The following is a 21,303-nucleotide window of genomic DNA, read 5'->3' as shown; positions in this document are numbered from 1 at the left end:
TCTAGGTGTATTTCACATGTAAAATATTGTTTTCATGCTTAAATAACTAATTTCTATACATATTATAGGAAGTATAACAATACTGAGTTCTATTCCAAAAATTTCTCCTGGGAACCAGTCCCATTATTTTATAAGGTATACTATATGTCCATGTATATAATATAAATTAACCAAAAGAGGAAAAACAAATATATTGGGAAAAGTTGAGTGAAAGAATTGATCTGAGAAGAAAAACATAAGAAGGAAGTCTGAACAAAGGAGAAGAAATCCAAAGTCCAGCTGCAATAATCACCAACGTTCAGTGAATGCTTACAATGTTCTTACTCTAGGTACCATCTTAAGGGCCTTAATTCTATCTCATTCAATCCTCTCACAGCCCTACTGTTATTTTGCCCATTTTACAGATAAGGAAACTGAGGCTTAGTGAGGTTGAATAGCAGAGCTGCTAAACCGAAGCCACGCAGGTAATAAATGGCACAACAGGAGTTGGAACCCAGGGAGTCAGAATCCAGGTCCCCTTAGTGGAAAGATGTTGCTCTACTAAAGAGAGCAACTTTGGGTTGAAACCATGCATTAAGTGAAGCAATCCAACACCCCGCATCCCCCCAAAAAACCAAGAAAGGCTTCCCTGAACACAAATGTCATGAAAAAAGAAAAAAGATTAGTTTTAATTCTCTTGGAATGTCTATGTTAAAAACATTGAAATCTGTACTGTTTTCCACCATGTTCCAAGGGTAGTACCATCAGTTCTGAGGCATAAATAACGTGTTACTAATAACAAGCATCTTGGTTTGTAAATGAAAATTCTGTTACAGGGAAAAAATAACTTTACACGTCTAGAAGGAAGCTATAATCAACATATGTTACTTTATGTGCATACACATATCCTCCCATCTAAAAAAATAATAATAATAATGACATGCACATAAGGCCTGGCTACAAAAAAAAAAGAATCTGCCTAAAGTTATGATGGAGCAAGTGGCAAAATCGTTTTGGGAAAGGTTTCTTGTCAGCAAAATAAATTTCTACTTAGCTGTATCTTTTAATTAGTTCCACAAAGAGAGTAACCAATTACTCTGACCAGAAGTTTATTTACTCAACACTTTTTATTCAGAGCTAATAACCTCTACAGCTTCATGGTTCTGAATGTTTATTCATATTTGAGCAGAGTTAATCTGGCTATTGGTCTGATTTCTCTATGAAAGGACACTATTCGGGGCGCCTGGGTGGCTCAGTCAGTTAAGCATCTGCCTTTGGCTCAGGTCATGATCCCAGGGCCCTGGGATCAAGCCCCGAATCAGGCTGTCAGACTCCTTGCTCACTGGGGAGCATGCTTCCCCCTCTCCCACTCTCCCTGCTTGTGCTCTCCCTCTCTCTCTCTGTCAAATAAATAAATAAAACCTTTAAAAAAAAAAAAGGACACTCTTCTTAATATTGTTATATTACACAAACTACCGTTGAATTAAACGATGGGATGATGTTGGGTTTAAAAAGACCAGTCTATAAGTCATATTTTTTATACTTCTAATATCTATATTAATCCAATTAATGAATAACACCTTTATTATCATTATTAGTGCTTATTGGTAGCTGATCATCATTAAGGAATTAATGCACACTTATACTCCATTAAGTAATTAATGTACACTTATACTCTAAACTTAAAATTCATTCATTCAGCACTTTATCAAATGTTTATTAAGAACAATGAACTGTAAAGGATGTTTTAGTAATAAATAAGAAATTGAACTGGAAATCAAGAAACTTAGTAGTAGTCAACACCTCTTTTTATCTACTAACTCCCATAATTAAAACATAAAGATTTAAATAAACCAGCAGGCTAATCTTTCAGAATACCTCTAAGCAAAGTTTGTCTCAGAAGGGACAATCTTTGTTCTGTTTTCAGTATATCTAAATCATATTAAGAAACCCAGCCCACATAATAAGATTTCTATTTCTAAGACAGTAGTGAATGTCTGATATTTTTACTTTATATGTCTAAATGCAGCTAAGTTCTAAGTGTTCCTGTGGAGGAAAGAAAACCACAACAGAAATCATTTGCTTTTTTTAATTTAAAATGTTACATCTTCAAGTCATACTCTCTACAATGAAGACATGTCCACTTGCTGACATGCTCTACTCTAACTGAAATGACACAATCATTTCAACCCCCTGAACTTAAAATTGAAATGTCTTTTCCTTGTTTCAGAAAAGAAAGAACCACCCTATGATTAAAATTTCCCACAGTTTCTTTTAAAGTGCTTGAACTTGAAAGAAAAAAAGAAAGAAGAAAGAAGAGAAAAAGAAGGAAAACTCTCTTCTATTTTTATCAGAAATTACTCTTCCCACATAGACACTGTGGCTAGCTCAATGAGTGTTGGCAAGTTGAGTTATTTACAACAGTAGACTTCTTCTCCCTCCATTCCCCCACTCTTTCCAGGAGTGCAAGTAGACAGCAGCCTTTGAGGATTTCCTATCTTGTTCCCCTGACCCCTCCAAGCACTCATTTCTTTCCCCTTTCTGACTGTGGCTTCCCTCAAATTGCTGAACTGCACAGAATGTCCTCTTAACCCCACATTAGCTGCCGTAGGAAATTGAGTCTTTAGATGATATAATGTCTAAACAACATCACCTACTCAAATCTTTGCAAACAAGAATATTTCTGAATTGTTTTTGAGGTCATTATTTGCCCACCTACACAGCTATTACAGTAGTTCAATACTTACTGAGCATCTTTATAATGCAAGTTAACTTTACTTGGCCCTGCAGGAAAAAATTCAGTGTAACGACACTGTGACTGTCCTCTGGAAACTCATGCTCACAGATTGATGCAAGCCTACATAGATCTACTACAGAAACACTACTGAAGTACTAAAACGGAGGGAAAACAAAAAGCAGAGGGAATGGGAGGGTGAGGAAGAGAGTAGGAGTTGTTGACATTGCCAAGGAAAGATTTCCTTGCTATTTTGAGATCCAGCTAACTGAAAGATCAAAAAGCACAAAAATACTGAAATAAAGAGGGACCACAATTCCAAACAACTAAAATAAAAATTGGCATTCTTTTTTGGAATAAGGATCTGCCTAACAATATCTAAGTGTTTATAGCTCTGGGGGAGAGTCCTGAAAAATACAATAAAAATTCATATGAATGAAGTTTTAAACCATATTCATTGAAAGGCATCAAGTATGTTCCGCAGGGACCTAGATGAGACTGGAGCTTCTCTCTAGCTTATTTCCATTCTACTCAAAACAATCTACACTAATTGGTGCCACTCCCCCTTCAGACAAAGCTCCTTTGGTGGTCTGAATGGCTCAGGTTTAATGAAGCCACAGTGAGGCCTTCATCATATTCTTACAAAGCTCTGCCACATTCAACCTCATTCAATAAACATTTCCTGAGCACCTACTACAGGCAAGGTTCTGGGCTAAATAAATAAATAAATAAGATGAACAAAATATAGTCCTTCCCTTAATGCACTCACAGCGGGAGAACCTACCTACCTGTAAATAGTTAACCTGAAACAAAATGGGGAAGGCATTGAAAGAGTAAGGAAAGGAACTGTGGGCAAACAAAGGAGGAGCGTTTAAATGGGGGAGGGGGAAAGAAATACTCCAGAGAAACCTCACAGGAAGGTGACCTCTGAGGAGCAGCTGCAAGTATGCTTGCCCTTTTCTTATAGAACAGTAACCAAATTTCTAGGAATGAAAGCAAGAACCAAAGTATAAAGGGTCAAGGGTCAAATTAGAAGAGTTAAATATGCTCTATGAAGGGATTTATATTTTAACCGCTAGGCATTAGGAAGAATTTTAAGCTACTGAAAAATTTTAAATAAAAATAATTTTAAACAAATCAAAATATAATGAATGCATATTTGTTATCTATATCTAATATTATACTAATGTTATAGTGTTATAATTAATACTGCACTAATTACATGTATATATAATTACTCTGGCAAAGTGGTGCAAGACAGAGGGGAGAAATAAAGCTAAAAGCAGGAAGATGAATTAAGAAACTGTTCCAGTAGTTCAAGTAAGAGATGAATGAGGATTTGAAATTAGTGAAAATTGGAATTGAGAGAAAGGGATAGGAAAGTGCTTCAAATGTATAATTGATAATTATACATTTATAATTTACGTGTGTGAGGCTGGGAAGCTAAAAATCTGGGAGGATCTCTAGGGTTCTGACTTGCAGAGGGGGTGGGTGCAGAAGTAAGGCATCTTGAGCATAAAGAAGTAGAAACCTTTGGGATAGAAGAAAATAAGTTGATTGAAGCTTGTTAACTATGAGGTGCTCATGGGTCATTTAAAAGGATTCATCCAGAAGATATTGGAAAAATTTATGACAACACCCCGCTCCCCATTCAAAGGTACATGGGGAAAATGGAGAAAATGATTCAGACTGATTATGTCCTGGATTAAAAATAAACATTCAACATTAAGGTAGCCAGAAAATTCAAAAAAAACTTAGAGATTAAACAACACACTTCTAAAAAACATGAGTCAAAGAAGAAATCTCAAGAGAAAAGGAAAAATGTTTTAAACTAAATGAAAATGAAAATATACCTTAGCAGAATTTATGGGATGCAGTGAAAGCAGTGCTTAGAGGGAAACTGAAGAAAAGTAGAAAGATCTAAAATCAATAAACTAAACTTCCACTTTAGGAAATTAGAAAAAGATAATAAAATTAAATCCAAAGTAGAAGAAATAATAAAAATTAGAACAGAGACTTTTTCATCCATGGTCATCAAGGATATTGGTCTGTAATTCTCCTTTTTGAAGGGGTCTTTGTCTGGTTTTGGAATCAAGGTAATGGTGGCCCCATAAAACGAGTTGGAAGTTTTCCTTCCATTTCTATTTTTTGGAACAGTTTCAGAAGAATAGGTATTAATTCTTCTTTAAATGTTTGGTAGAATTCCCCTGGGAAGCCATCTGGCCCTGGGCTCTTTGTTGGGAGATTTTTGATGACTGCTTCAACTTCCTTAGTGGTTATAGGTCTGTTCAGGTTTTCTATTTCTTCCTGGTACAGTTTTGGTAGTTGATACATCTCTAGGATTGCATCCATTGCTTCCAGATTATCTAATTTGCTGGCATATGGTTGCTCATAATATATTCTTATAATTGTTTGTATTTCTTTGGTGTTGGTTGTGATCTCTCCTCTTTCATTCATGATTTTATTTATTTGGGTCATTTCTCTTTTCTTTTTGATAAGTCTGGCCAGGGGTTTATCACTCTTCTTAATTCTTTCAAAGAACAAGCTCCTAGTTTCGTTGATCTGTACTACTGTTCTTTTGGTTTCTATTTCATTGATTTCTGCTCTGATCTTTATTATTTCTCTTCTCCTGCTGGGTTTAGGCTTTATTTGCTGTTCTTTCTCCAGCTCCTTTAGGTGTAAGGTTAGGTTGTGTATTTGAGACCTTTCTTGTTTCTTGAGAAAGGCTTGTATTGCTATATACTTTCCTCTTAGGACTGCCTTTGCTGCATCCCAAAGATTTTGAAGAGTTGTGTTTTCATTTTCATTTGTTTCCATAAAATTTTTTAATTCTTCTTTACTTTCCTGGCTGACCCATTCATTCCTTAGTAGGATGCTCTTTAGCCTCCATGTATTTGAGTTCTTTCCGACTTTCCTCTTGCGATTGAGTTCTAGTTTCAAAGCATTGCGGTCTGAAAACATGCAGGGAATATCCCAATCTTTTGGTGCTGGTTGAGACCTCATTTGTGGCCTAGGATGTGATGTATTCTGGAGAATGTTCCATGGGCACTAGAGAAGAATGTGTATTCTGTTGCTTTGGGATGGAATGTTCTGAATATATCTGTGAAGTCCATCTGGTCCAGTGTGTCATTTAAAGCTTTTATTTCCTTGTTGATCTTTTGCTTAGATGATCTGTCCATTTCAGTTTAGGGGGGTGTTAAAGTCCCCCACTATTATTGTATTATGGTCTATGTGTTTCTTTGCATTTGTTATTAATTGGCTTATATAATTGGCTGCTCCCATGTTAGGGGCATAGATATTTACAATTGTTAGATCTTATTGTTGGATAGACCCTTTAAGTAGGATATAGTGTCCTTCTTCATCTCTTATTATAGTCTTTGGTTTAAAATCTAATTTGTCTGATATAAGGATTGACACCCCAGCTTTTTTTTTTGGTGTCCATTAGCATAGTAAATGGTTTTCCACCCCCTCATTTTCAATCTGGGGGTGACTTTGGGTCCAAAATCCTAGCCAATAGGATCCAACAGTACGTTAAAAGGATTATTCACCACGACCAAATGGGATTTATCCCTGGGCTGCAAGAATGAGAACCATATGATCCTCTCAACAGATGCAGAAAAAGCATTTGACAAAGTACAGCATCCTTTCTTGATCAAAACTCTTCAGAGTATAGGAATAGAGGGTACATACCTCAATATCATAAAGGCCTTCTAAGAAAAACCCACAGCGAATATCACTCTCAATGGGGAAAAACTGAGAGCTTTCCCCCTAAGGTCAGGAACATGGCAGGGATGTCCACTCTCACCACTGCTATTCAACAGAGTACTAGAAGTCCTAGCCACAGCAGTCAGACAACAAAAAGAAATAAAGGGCATCCAAATTGGCAAAGAAGAAGTCAAACTCTCACTCTTTGCAGATGATATGATACTTTATGTGGAAAACCCAAAAGACTCCACCCCAAAACTGCTAGAACTCATACAGGAATTCCGTAAAGTGGCAGGATATAAAATCAATGCACAGAAATCAGTGGCATTCCTATACACCAACAACAAGACAGAAGAAAGAGAAATTAAGGTGTCGATCCCATTTACAATTGCACCCAAAACCATAAGATACCTAGGAATAAATCTAACCAAAGAGGCAAAGAATCTGTACTCAGAAAACTATAAAATACTCATGAAAGAAATTGAGGAAGACACAAAGAAATGGAAAAACGTTCCATGCTCATGGATTGGAAGAACAAATATTGTGAAGATGTCAATGCTACCTAGAGCAATCTACACATTCAATGCAATCCCTATCAAAATACCATCCACTTTTTTCAAAGAAATGGAACAAAGAATCCTAAAATTTGTATGGAACCAGAAAAGACCCCGAATAGCCAGAGGAATGTGGAAAAAGAAAAGCAAAGCTGGTGGCATCACAATTCTGGACTTTAAGCTCTATTACAAAGCTGTAATCATCAAGACAGTATGGTACTGGCACAAAAACAGACACATAGGTCAATGGAACAGAATAGAGAGCCCAGAAATGGACCCTCAACTCTCTGGTCAACTAATCTTCGACAAAGCAGGGAAGAATGTCCCATGGAAAAAAGACAGTCTCTTCAACAAATGGTGTTGGGAAAATTGGACAGCCCCATGCAGAAGAATGAAACTTGGACCATTTCCTTATACCACACACAAAAAATAGACTCAAAATGGTTGAAAGACCTCAATGTGAGATAGGAGTCCATCAAGATCCTAAAGGAGAACACAGGCAGCAACCTCTTCAACCTCAGCCACAGCAACTTCTTCCTAGAAACATCGCCAAAGGCAACGGAAGCAAGGGCAAAAATGAACTATTGGGACTTCATCAAGATAAAAAGCTTTTGCACAGCAAAAGAAACAGTCCACAAAACCAAAAGACAATCGACAGAATACGAGAAGATATTTGCAAATGACATATCAGATAAAGGGTTAGTATCCAAAATCTATAAAGAACTTATTAAACTCAACACCCAAAAAACAAATGATCCAATCAAGAAATGGGCAGAAGACATCAACAGACATTTCTGCAAAGAAGACATCCAAATGGCCAACAGACACCTGAAAAAGTACTCAACATCTCTCGGCATCAGGGAAATCCAAATCAAAACCTCAATGAGATACCACCTCACACCAGTCAGAATGGCTAAAATTAACAAGTCGGGAAACGACAGATGTTGGCAGGGATACGGAGAAAGGGGAAACTTCCTACACTGTTGGTGGGAATACAAGCTGGTGCAGCCACTCTGGAAAACAGTATGGAGGTTCCTCAAAAAGTTGAAAATAGAGCTACCATACAATCCAGCAATTGCACTACTGGGTATTTACCCCAAAGATACAAATGTAGGGATCCAAAGGGGTACGTGCACCCGATGTTTATAGCAGCAATGTCCACAATAGCCAAACTGTGGAAAGAGCCAAGATGTCCATCGACAGATGAATGGATAAAGAAGATGTGATATATATACACAATGGAATATTATGCAGCCATCAAAAGGAATGAAATCTTGCCATTTACAATGACATGGATGGAAGTGGAGGGTATTATGCTGAGCGAAATAAGTCAATCAGAGAAAGACATGTATCATATGACCTCACTGATATGAGGAATTCTTAATCTCAGGAAACAAACTGAGGGTTGCTGGAGTGGTGGGGGGTGGAAGGGATGGGGTGGCTGGGGAGGGTATGTGCTATGGTGAACACTGTGAATTGTGTAAGGCTGTTGAAGCACAGACCTGTACCTCTGAAACAAATAATACATTATATGTTAAAAAAAAAAATAGAAGAAGAAGAAGATAGCAGGAAGGGAAGAATGAAGGGAGGGAAATCGGAGGGGGAGACAAACCATGAGAGACTATGGACCCTGAGAAACAAACTGAGGGTTCTAGAGGGGAGGGGGTTGGGGGATGGGTTGGCCTGGTGATGGGTATTAAGGAGGGCACGTACTGCATGGAGAACTGGGTGTTGAACGCAAACAATGAATCATGGAACACTACATCAAAAACTAATGATGTAATGTATGGTGATTAATATAACATAATAAAAAAATAAAAATTAGAACAGAAATCAATGAAATTGATAAAAGGAAATAAATAGAGAAAATCAATGAGACCAAAAGTTGGTTCTTTGAAAAGATCAATAAAATTGATAAGCCTCTAGTCAGTATAACTAAGAAAAGAGAGAGAAAAACCAAAATTACTGATAACAGAAATGATAAAGGGGACATCACTACAGATTTCATGGATATTAAAAGAATAATAATGGAATACTATGAACAACTGTTATGCCCACAAATGTGAAAGCCTAGGTAAAATGGATCATCCTTGAAAGATACAAAACTCACATAAGAAATAGACAATCAAAAGACGTCTATATCTGTTAAAGAAATTGAACCAAAAATTTATAACTTCCAAAAGAGAAAGAATCAGGCCCAGATGGGGTCACTGGCAAATTCTACCAAATAGTTAAGGAAGAAATTATACCAATTCTCTACAATCCCTTTGAGAAAAGAGAAGCAAAAGGCATACTTCCTGACTCATTCTATGAGGACAGCACTGCCCTAATACCAAAAAAAGGACATTATAAGAAAACTACATACCAATATATCTTATGAACATAGATGTAAAATCCTCAACAAAATATTAGCAAATAGAATCCAAGAATGTATAAAAAGAATTATATATTGTGATTAAGTGGGATTCATCCCAGTTATGCAACACCGATTCAACATTTAAAAATCAATTAATGCAATCCATCACATCAACAGGCTAAAAATGAAAAATCACATAAGCATATCAATAGAAGCAGGAAAAGCACGTAACAAAACACAACACCCACTCATAAAACTCTCAGTGAACTAGGAACAGAAGGGCACATCCTCAAGTTGATATAAAGAACATCTACAAAAAATCTACATCTAGTATGATATTTAATGGTGAAAAACTAGACGCCTTCTCACTAAGATCAGGAACAAGGCAAAGATATCCTCTCTTGCCACTCCTTCTCATTATCATCGTGGAAGTCTAGCTAATGCAATAAGACAAGAAGAGGATTAAAGGTATACTGATTAAGAAAGAAGTAAACTGTCTTTGTTCTCAGATGACATGATTGTTTATGTAGAAAGTCTGAAAGAACTGACAAAAATCTCCTGGAACTAATAAGCCACCATACCAAGGTTGCAGAATACAAAGTTAATATAGTAAAGCCAATCATTTTCTTATGTACTAGCATAAAATTTGAAATTTAAAACAAAATATCATTTGCCCAAAAGAAATAAAATACTTAGGTATAAACCTAACAAAAAGGGCTCCTGGGTGGCTCAGCAGGTTAAGCATCTGCCTTCCGCTCAGTGAGTTAAGCATCTGCCTCTGGCTCAGGTCATGATCCCAGAGTCCTGGGATGGAGCCCCAGGTCAGGCTCCCTGCTCAGTGGGGAATCTGCTTCTCCCTCTCCCTCTGTCACTCTCTCACTCTCACTCTTTCTCTCTCTCTCAAATAAATAAAATCTTTTAAAAAACTAACAAAATATGTACAAGATCTAAACCCTTAGAGATTAGAAAGTATTGTATTGTCCTCTATATGTGGCTTTCTGCTACACTGAGAACCTTTCAGAATCATGTAGTAGAGCATCTTCTTCAGGGTATTAGTCCATGTAATGAAGCAATTCATTCATGTGTATTAATTAAATGGATTCAGTACTCAAGGTACACAATGACTATGCTGGGAACTGCAGATAAAAGACCAATAAGAGACAGTTCTGACCTTATTTAATTTGGGGTATTGAAGAGGGAAAAAGAGAGTGAGTAGAAGTCAAAGAGGAGAAAAGTTTAGAGTGGGATTTGGGCTTATATTCCCTGGTTTGACCTACTTTATATTCTGTATTTCTTCTGGGGTTGGGGTATAAGAAAAGTCACCTAAGCCGGTTTACAATTATTTAAAGGTTTCCTATATGAGGCTCTGTTATAGCCAGATGGAACATGAGACAGCCAAACCTTGGAGTCACCCCTCTAATGCAGTTTCTTCCCTAAGTAGCACCTGAAAAGAGCAAATGTGTTGGCCCAGAATCTATACCATAGGGTGTAGGACATCAAACCAGAGATCACTAAGACAGGAAAAGTGCTTATCTTCCAATAGAAGCACACTTCAAAGGATTAGGCACATACTTCAAAGAGTGTTTACCCTCCTGTCTCTTGGATGCCTTGGTCTAGTAGCCAGTACTAACACCCCATTAGCACCTCATTAGCCTGGGCTCAAGAATGCTGGAAAATAGTCCTGGACCTAGGAAGCATCCCTAGACTGACACTAAAAGATTCCTCCATTTTTCTTAGCACTTTTATAAATGCTCCAATAGTCATCCATTCCCCAAAATAATACATATCTCAGTTCTAGAGTTGCTGTCAGCTACACATATATACCAAAGTCGGGCAAATTTTAACATCCAGTATCATATATTCAAATCTTCCTTTAAAAATACCCCCCAAAATAGGCATCAGGTCCAGGAACACTTTGGCAACGTAGGTCTCCAAAATCTTTACCTAATAATGAAATATGCCCTCAATGTCAGATTTTTACAATAACTTGGTCTTTTCTGCTTTCTGTATACTCCAATTCTGGCTGCCTGTAGACCATTTAACCCGACAATTCACAGTACAACATCTGGGATGTTGCGGACACCAAAATTCTCATACAGCAATTCAAAACATTCTTTTTTCACAAATAGCAAAATCATCTCCCTGAAGATTCTATTATTAGCACATGGAATCTGCTTCCACAGCATCCTGTAAGAGAACTGGACCCCCCTCTATAAATTTTCCCAGATGCATTCCACATAGTGCCCATCAGACTGAACAGCCAAACACACCAACCTAACATAAACTGTACAGTTGCCAGATAACCAAGGTTTTCAGAAACTTTGTAAGTGTTATTTGAAACTGAAAGAAGGATCAAGAATCCTAACTTACTAAGGGGGAACAAGAGTGAGACCTCTTGATGCTATTTTGTTCAACAGCACAGTATAGCATTTACTCTCTATTCATAGCTAAAAAGAAAACTGGAAATACATGATGAAAATGAAATGACTATTATCCCTTTAAATTAATGGACATTTCTGATAAAACTGGGTCAGTGCCCTTCACATCTCATGAGCTGGTTGAAAGTTAAGTTTTCCATGGAATATCGAGTTGTGATCCCACTTGGGAATTCCAACTATTAAAAAATGAGAGAAAAGAATCTTACTTGATACACTATCTTGTGAAAACACATTGATAAAACAAATGTCTGGGGATCATTTTGTATGACCTAAAATTATCAAATCACTATGATGCACACTTGAAATTAGTAAGATGCTGTATGTCAATTATACTTTAATAAAAAATGCTCCATTCACAAATCTATACATATTTTTACTCCAATGGACACATATACATTGTTCTGAGCCTTCCTTTTTTATTTGAATATTATATTTCAAGATATTTCCATAACCACATAAGGATAGCTATACATTTTTCTTTCTAATGGCTACATATTATTTCTCTATCATTTAACTTTACTTGGGGTTATTTCCAGTTTAGTAAGCTAGGTGTGAAATTTCCTTTTTTTTTTTTTTTTCAGAATCTGGTTTCAGTGTAGTTTCAAAAAAATAAAATGGAAGGCTTTCTCTACTCCAATTTCAGAAAAGATTCACGTTTAAAGTACCATGAGCCTTGACCTTTTTCATAGGGACAACACTTTAATAATTTTTTAAAATAATTTTCTTCCTTGTAATTGTTCAGTTTGAGTTTCCCTGTCATCTGTTATCAATTTTGGTCATATGTACTTTCCTAGAGAATCATCCACGTATTCAGATTTTTAAATATTTGTGAAAAAAAACTTATAATTTCCTTTGTATCTGGTTTTTTTTTCTTTTGGTTTCTAATTTTGTGTGTTTCCATCATCTCCTTTTTCTCTTTAATGAGGTTAACTAGTGATTGGTCTGTGTTGTTGGGAGACTGATTTATGTATTAGCTCTACTATCTTTCTGTATTCTAATTTCTTAATATTTGCTGTAATTTTTATTAAACTTCTACTTCCTCTTTCTTAAAAAATAGTTTTGCTGAGGTTTTTTTTCCCTTAACTTATTCTTTAAAAGATCATGTCGTTTGTGCTTAAAGCCATGAATCTTCTCCTGAGCATGACTTCAGCTTTAGAACCTAAGTTCTTGTATATAGTGTTTTATTATTGTTATTTTCTACACGCTCTGTAACTTCAGTTCTGAATTTTCTCTTGAGCCTAAAACTTATTTGAGAATTGTCTTTCCTGTTGTTGCTTTTAATTCTAGATGGTTGGGATTTTCTTATTTTATTTCTGTAATAAATTTCTAGTTTCAATGTATTGTGATCTATGACTACATTATGCCCTCTTTTCCTAGTTTGCACAATTTATTGAGGTTTTCTTTGTGCCCCGACATAAATTTGTCTGTTTGTTTTTAATATTCCAAGACCATTAGAAATGAGACCATGTTCTCTGATTTCAAGTCAAGGGAAAATGTGTGTGTGTGTGTGTGTGTGTGTGTGTGTGTGTGTGTGTGTGTGTGTGTAGTTTAGATTTCATCATCATGTATCTTTTTAAAGAAAGACGCGTGGGTATTCTGTTCCCTGCATTCTTTCATGTCTGAGGTGATTTGTCTGTGTCCTATAGACTCAAACAGCTCCTCTGGGTCTAAACTTCTCAGATTGTCTGACAATACTTTCCTCCCTCCACAAATTTCCCTTCTTGGATTTATTGTTTCCCTTCTGTGATGTTTCATTTCACAAAAGTAATATTGTCTTTAATCTACCTGATAATGTGGAGAATTATATGTTTGAAATGGTTTTTTCTACTTGTGTGCATAATTCCTATTCTGATGTGAATTAGTCATCTGCCTTACATCATAAAAAAAAATAACAACTTGAGGACTCTCTACTTGCCACTTCACATGGATTAGCTCCTATTCCTCTTTCTTTTGTGTTCAATATCTGTGTATAGATCCCATGCTCACTCTTTCCAGAAAATGACATCCTTGAATGAAGAGAGTTCTTTCAGGACCAATTGAGACTGGTGTGGAAGGAGCCAAGGAGAAAACCTGGGACGGCAAGGATCTTGAATTCAAACATATTGTCTCAAAGTACTTTCTCAATAATTTTCAGGCCTAGGTATGTCTCCAGTTACAATGCTCCCTGCATTCAAGTTGCTATACCTCCATTTTTCTGTCCCCATGCCCAACACAGAGTTAGGGGGCTATCTTGCTGGGGCAAGATAGCACCTGTGGGTGTCCATAACTCCCTAACAGACTATCCTAAAACTAATGTATGCATTTTTACATCCACATACATTTTTACATATCTGCGTTTTACATACACACAATAAGTGTACTATGAGTTTCACTGATATAAAGGATGTATAGTGCACAATTTACAAAATATTCACAAAAAGATAATTATAAAAGTCTGTATAGCCAATTGATTCTCCCAGAACGCTTTTATTGAGTTTTACCAAATTTGTACCCAGCCTATGGTTGTGACTGACAAGCAAATGTGGTTCTGACACAAAAGTTGGATGATATTTGCAGTTAGTTAATAAGTAAGATGAAAGTGAAACAGCAAAGACGCACATCTGGGAGCTTCACGCTCTCAATGGTGACTTGAGCAGCTTAGTCATTGAACCAAATAATAGATTCAGACACTAAAAGGATACTTCCTCAAGTTTTTGTGCTGCAGATGTGACACTGTTCATTTGAATCAGCATTATTAATATTTTCTCTATCACTGTAAGTCCAAATAATAAACAAACAATAAGCGAAGTGCTGATCTCTAGCATTTGCAGGTTTTCATGGTATGATATTCCCATGACAGCTGATTTCAAACCACCAACGTGACATCACTGATCACAGGGCTGCGAGTAAATGCATGGAAGGGCACTTTCATATAATATTTTCACTAATCAGATGCAATTGATGTAAACACCTCAAGGACATAGGTAATTAGAAAATATGGTAATTAAGGAGTGATGAGTTTTGAGTACTTATTATCTTTGTTTTTAACATTATTGTAAGTTTATAATTTTATGACTGTGTTTAACGATCAACTTGCAAAATTTCAAAAATTTACGAATTGGCTCTAGGCAGCGGACCATGAGCTGGCTCCTACATACCATGATAGTCTTCAGCTGCTGCGATTCCCCAACAAATCCATTTGCCTTCTAACATCTTCCCTCTTCCTAGTGATCGGCCTGCTTGTGAGAAAAAGGGATATCTGAGTCATTCTGGGTACACAGCCTGACGCTGCTCCTCCCCGGCCATGTAAACCTGAATGTGACGACCTTCCAGCAACAAATCCAAACCCCCAGATCCTGTCATTCCTGAGAGAGATCCTTGGTTTGGGCTTTTCAGGACCTAGCACCCAACTTGTAAAACACTCCAGTCATTCCAGGGGTCAGAGATGTATGTGCCAGCAGACCAAGGTCATGTCGGTTTGGTCCTAATGTCACTGTTTCTCGCACCTATACTTGGCAGGCCTGGCTTGCGTGTGCCCAGTTTCCTTGAAGATGGCCTTTCTTACTTATTTTACATCATTGTTATTTTGTATTATTTCAAGGAATAAACTGGGATGAAAACACATGTCCTCTGTCATCTTTTGCCAAAAGACTGCATTTGGTCTTTAAATGTAAACATTTTCACTTGAGAGTCAGGTTCCTCTTTATAAGCAATGCCCTTGAGATACATAAGCTAAAGAGGTACCATAAGAAAATTAAGTATGTCAGTATCAAAATAAATGTACCTCACAAAAGAAAGTGCTGAGCATATAGGGAATGATTACAAGGAAATCATTGGGAAAAAAACAAAAAAAGTCTATATGTTAGGACATTCGCTGATCGTATACAAATCTTTAAAGAACCAGATCTTTTTAATCCCCAGCTGAAATGCATTACACACATTGTTTAACGATAAGAAAGGAGGAACTATCTACATGTGTTTCCCATATAAATGGAAGAGACAATTTTTGAGGAGGGAAAACAAGGACATTGACTCACAATCAAGTCATTCCAAAGTGGTGGAGTCTGTGGTATTTATTCTCTGTGTGTGGAACATTTACAATTAAAAAAAAAAAAAAAAGATAGCCCACATCATTCCCACAAAGTCTATTTGCTGAAAGGAAACATGTCATTGGACTGAAGAGCTCCAGAAGAAAAACAGAGGTATGTGATTAACATTCTCAGTGTTTCTTTCTTTTTTAAATACAGATTTGTTTCAGACCATTTTGAGATATATCCTAATATTTAACATGGGAATACTGCCCATTTGGGTATATATTTGTTCTTCAAAATTTGCCTCCAAATGAGAGAAGAAGAAAAAAAACAGTATGACCTAGAGCAAGATAGAGAGAAAAATTTGTTTCTGGGAAGGACGTGAAAAGATCCGTGAGACGGCATCAAAGCATTCAATGTGAAGCTACTTATCAGGCCAAAAGTCGGCTATCTTCCCATAGGAAGGTGTAGGAGGGGAGCCCCGGCAAATCTTATCTTTGAAGGGAGATAGATGGTCCCTAGAGGAACAACGACTCCATCAAGTTTTCACTGAGGAGTTTCCAGATAAATAATGTCTTTCCACAAATAATTTGCTCTCGAAAGGCAGCACCCAGACATGGGAAGCAGAAGGAATGGCTAAGGGCTGTGGAATGTTCTGAACATGAACAGTAAAGAATGTCAGTCTTTGTAATTGAGAAATGAGATCACTTTGAAAAAAAGAAATGTCTAGAACCAGGGCTATTGCACAAGGAAGGCACGTTTTTGGAGCCTCAGAAAAATGCATTCTCAAGATTAATCTTTACATCTGTTTCCAGAGGCTTCATTCAAAAGTCAACACTTTTGTACAAAGAACAGTCTAGCGCTGTGACAAGCAAGCCATGTTGCCAGCAATGCACTAGCGACTCATAAATCTGTGGGCCATAGTGCATATAGAGTGCAGCCACCCTCACTACACCCCTGCAACCTCTCCTTGCCCCTGAAATTTGGAGGCTTGGAGTAAAAAGAGAAAATAAAAGCAATATAGAGTGTGAGAAGAAAGTAGCCTAATATATAAAATGAAAGACAAAGGCAGACTGGATTATGCCAGCGAGCCATCTGCACAGCTGAAGGCTTCTTCCAGCAAAAAAGGCTCCACTGTTCCTGAATCAATTGCTTCCTATTCACAGGCTCACTGTATAGGGCTAAATTCAAAATGGCTCTCGGGAACTTCTTGCCAATCCTGTGGTCTGATTTTAGGCTCTCTTTTTCTCTTTCTTTTTAAGACCCGAGGATGTAAGTATGTATCAGTGCTGTAACCTTGCCAGCATTCACTGGAATGAGTCAAAGGGACCTGGCATTAAATCACAGGGATTTGAGCTGCTAATAAATACAGCAGGCCCCATCCATTGTTGATTAATTCTGACTGAAATCTAAACACCAAACAACAAACACTCTTCTGAACTGCGCTGGTACCCATTAGTTTGATGTGTTTATTAGACAGGGCTGTGTTCTTTCAAGTTTATTAACAACAGATTAAAAAAACTGCAAACAAATCTAGGTTTCTTTTATGATTTAAAAGTGCGGGTACCATTTGCTAATGTTTTTAGGGTTTGACAGCAAATCCAAACAAAGCTAAAACATAGCATCATGTCAAATTAAGATCCTGGTACAAAGTATGAATAGTTATTGTCAATGTGCAGCTCCCGTTATTCAACAAGTAATCAAAATTTCTTCTTAAGTTTATAACTTCAAGAGTTGTCATTTTTTTAAATCCATCTCTGAATAGAGATTTAAGGAGTATCATAGGATGAAATGTAAAATCTCTGCAAGTGATATAATCTATTACATACTTTATATAGAAGATATTTCATGGTATTTGATTATAGTTATCAGATAGCAGACTTCCTAGAGGTTAATTCTAAATTGGAGCAACTAACACACAGCCATGAATGTGTTGTATATTATTTATTTATTAACAGTGCTTAAAAGTGAAAAAAATTTACAAGCAAATGTTCAGTGTGCAAAGATAATCAATGGTGCCTCAGTATCAAGAATTCAAGAGACCAAAGACCACAAGTACAGATTTTCAAACTTTTAATATTAACTCTGGCTATTAAGGGCTGGGTAAATCCTTGAAAATGTCCAAGGTATAGACTTTAAGCAACCTGGTAGAAGACACTGAAGTCCCAGAGAGTCTCAAAAAGCCCCAGTTACTGCTATTTCAAGTTCATCAGTGGGAGCAAAGATATAGAGACACATAAGCCATATTTATAGCCCAGGAAAATTTCCATAAAGTATATTTACCTTAACTTAGGCTGTCTAAAGACTATAAATAGATTTTACTGGCTTAAAGACTCTCTCTATATATATATATGTATCTCTCTCTCTCTCTATATATATATATATATCCTATTAATAGTTTCTGCAAACCATGTAATTTTAAATAACTCTTTAAGTAATGTGTGAAGGGGGAAATAATTTTCAAGTTTTGACTAAACAGAAAATTTCTCATCAAATCTAGAGCCTTGGGAGAGCCATCATACCCTAAGGTCATGTGAGGCAACATCTTGATTTGAAAAGCCTTCCATAAGTGCATCTGCTATTGCATTCACAAAATATTTCAACCCAAATCTGTCACTGCAATATCTGGATTCTCCCCAGAGCTTCCCAGACCACCAGAGCTCAGCTCAGCAACTCCAAAATTAAATCATTACCTCCTTTAATCCTAAATCATGTCCTCTTAATTTTTACAGCATGTAAACTACTAAGCTCTTATTCTCTGCTTTTTTTTCACGAATGCATAAAAACCATGATAGTGAAGATCAGAAGACAACTATAACAGATTATAAAATTGATTGGTCTATTCAACCCAAAGGTTACTGTGATTATGGTGGTTCTGGTGGTGATTATGATTATGTGAATCAAGAGTAATGTTTGATTTTATGACATGTATAAACAAATCCTTTTTACCAAAAGAAAGCATTATAAACACTTCAAAGACCATATGGTATGAAAAATATTGCTTTGTGTCTAAAATGGTAAGGATCCAAGCAGTTCATTAAAAAAAAATGCCATGTATGTTTCATCTAGTATATGCCTCCATGACTAATTGGTTGATAATCAATTGAATAGAGAGAAGAAAAGATGAGGGAAGAGGTGTAAACAAGAGGGAAGGGGAGGGGTGAAGCAGGGAGAGGAACAAGGAAAGGAGAAGCATTTATTGAAGCATAACATAAATCAGACAATATTTTCAATCAATGATAGGTAATCACGAAAACCAAAAGAATAAAAGGATAAATGACACCAATTACCAACAGTTAATGACTAAATATTCTGCCTCTATCAATCAGAAAGTTAGCACTTTATAAAACTAAACTTCACAGTGTCAATTTTTGGACAAATACATCAATTCAATTAGTGTCTTATCTTTCAAGATAAATGCAGAAAATGGGGAATTCTATGAAAAATTCATCTAGTTTTTTTTTAAATCCAATTTGAAACAAAATTCCTCTATCCAAAAAGTAAATGGTATTTTGGGTTGGCATCTTAGGCCCTTAATTATGTAGCCCTACACAGCATTTCCAGATTTATTTCCTATGGTGCCCTGATTTTGCATTCATGTGGTTTTGTTCCTTTCCTTTGTTTTATGTACAGTGTTCTCCCTTCTATATCCATCGTCAGTTCTCCAAAGTCTACCGCAAAGTCAGCAGAGTTAATAAAAAAATATAAGCTCTGAGACAGATAACCTGATCCAGGAGAAATCTAGATGAAAGAAGTGTGAACAATAATTACATAAACTAGAATATCTTAAAATTGTAAATTTATGTACAGCTTCCTCCAAAAATTGTACCACGAGCAGGATTATTAGATCTCTATAATTCAGTCAAAAATAAGCCTTCTTGGGGCACCTGGGTGGCTCAGTCAGTTAAGCGTCTGCCTTCGGCTCAGGTCATGGTCCCGGAGTTCTGGGATCGAGCCCCACATCAGGCTCCCTGCTCAGAGGGGAGACTTGCTTCTCCCTCTCCCTTTGCTCCTCCCTCTGCCCCTCCCCCTGCTCCTTCTCTCTCCCTCCCTCTCTCTCTCTCAAACAAATAAATAAAATATTTTTTTAAAAAAAGCCTTCTTTTAGACCTATTAATTATTTATTGAGTTCCTACCATATTCTGAGTACTATGCTCCCAACATCAAGGTGTTATAACTGCCACCCTTTCCTGATCCCCAGGTTTGTTCTAAACCACCCCTTTGAACCACTTTGACACTTAACACATTCTGTCTTTTTTGGTGTTTGGGTTCTATTGTTTGCTTGCTTGTTGTTATTTACTTTTCATGTCCCACTATATTAAAAAGCCCTCAAAAGCAAGGCATTTTTCTTTAGAGGTCCCAAATGTCCAGCCCCTGGCACATAGAGAATGCATGGTGATCACTCGTTGAATTAAGACACAAAGCTGAGGGGTGCCTGGGTGGCTCAGTAGGTGAAGCATCCAACTCTTGGTTTCAGCTCAGGTCATGATCTCATGGCAGTCAGTCATGGAATCGAGCCCCATGTCCAGCTCTCAGCTTGGTGTGGAGTCTGCTTCAGATTCTCTCCCCCCTCCTTCCCACGCTCCCTCTCTTTCTCTCTCAAATAAATAAATAAAATCTTAAAAAAAAAAAAAGATGCAAAGCTGACTTTTAGAGAATGAGATTCAGAATAAAAAATCCACTTTAGCACCACAAGCAGATAGTTAAAGCCCAAATCACAAAACATGGGAAAAGATTTCCGAAAGCAATGAGGGTGCAGCAAGTTAAAATGAGGAGAACCTGCGAAAAGGACAATAGAGGTACTTAAAGAACCAGCAAAGTAGTCTTCTCGGAGGCAAGGAGCACACTGCAGTACAAAACCTAAATTCCATTTTTGCAAGCGTGTGTTCTGCCTGGTCTCAGGAATATCCCTGTGCCTGGTTCCAAAAAGCAAAGGAGAAGGGGACCAATGGGAAGCCACACAAACAGGCCATATTTGCAGAGAGTAACAAAGGAAGAAGGAAAACTGCCCTGGAAAGAAACAGACACATACCAAAGGGTCCTCCCCAAATAGCTGCCCATCTCCATAAGAAAAGTAAAGGCTAATCAAAAGCCTGAGCTATAATACAGATTCCAATTATCCTGGAACCAGCCCTGACCACTGCCCTGTGTGAGCCTCTTACAGAGAGTTCACCCTAGAACAATTCACCTCATCCAGAGACAGGTTATCAGAAAAGAACATGCACAACATCAACTCAAACATACTTCACAGAAAAGGAGGAAAGGAGCAGGAAATACAAATTACAAACACAGACCGGTTTCCAGGAAAATTTGTCACTGAGGAGATAAGTAGCATGCCTAGACATTTTCACCATCAATGTGAAAACCTCAAGGAAGTAAAAGTTTCTATTATGCTAGAGTGCAAAGCCGTAGATGCGAAATGCAAGAACCCAAGGAACAGTGAGACTACTGGAGAAAATGCAACGTGAACCTACAGCTCAAGGAAGAAATGGAGGAAAAAATGAGATTATTGCAGAAATGAAGAGAT

Source organism: Zalophus californianus, chromosome 2 (genome assembly GCF_009762305.2).
Source record: "Zalophus californianus isolate mZalCal1 chromosome 2, mZalCal1.pri.v2, whole genome shotgun sequence".
NCBI classification, from domain to species: Eukaryota; Metazoa; Chordata; class Mammalia; order Carnivora; family Otariidae; genus Zalophus; species Zalophus californianus.
This window is presented reverse-complemented; position numbering follows the sequence as displayed.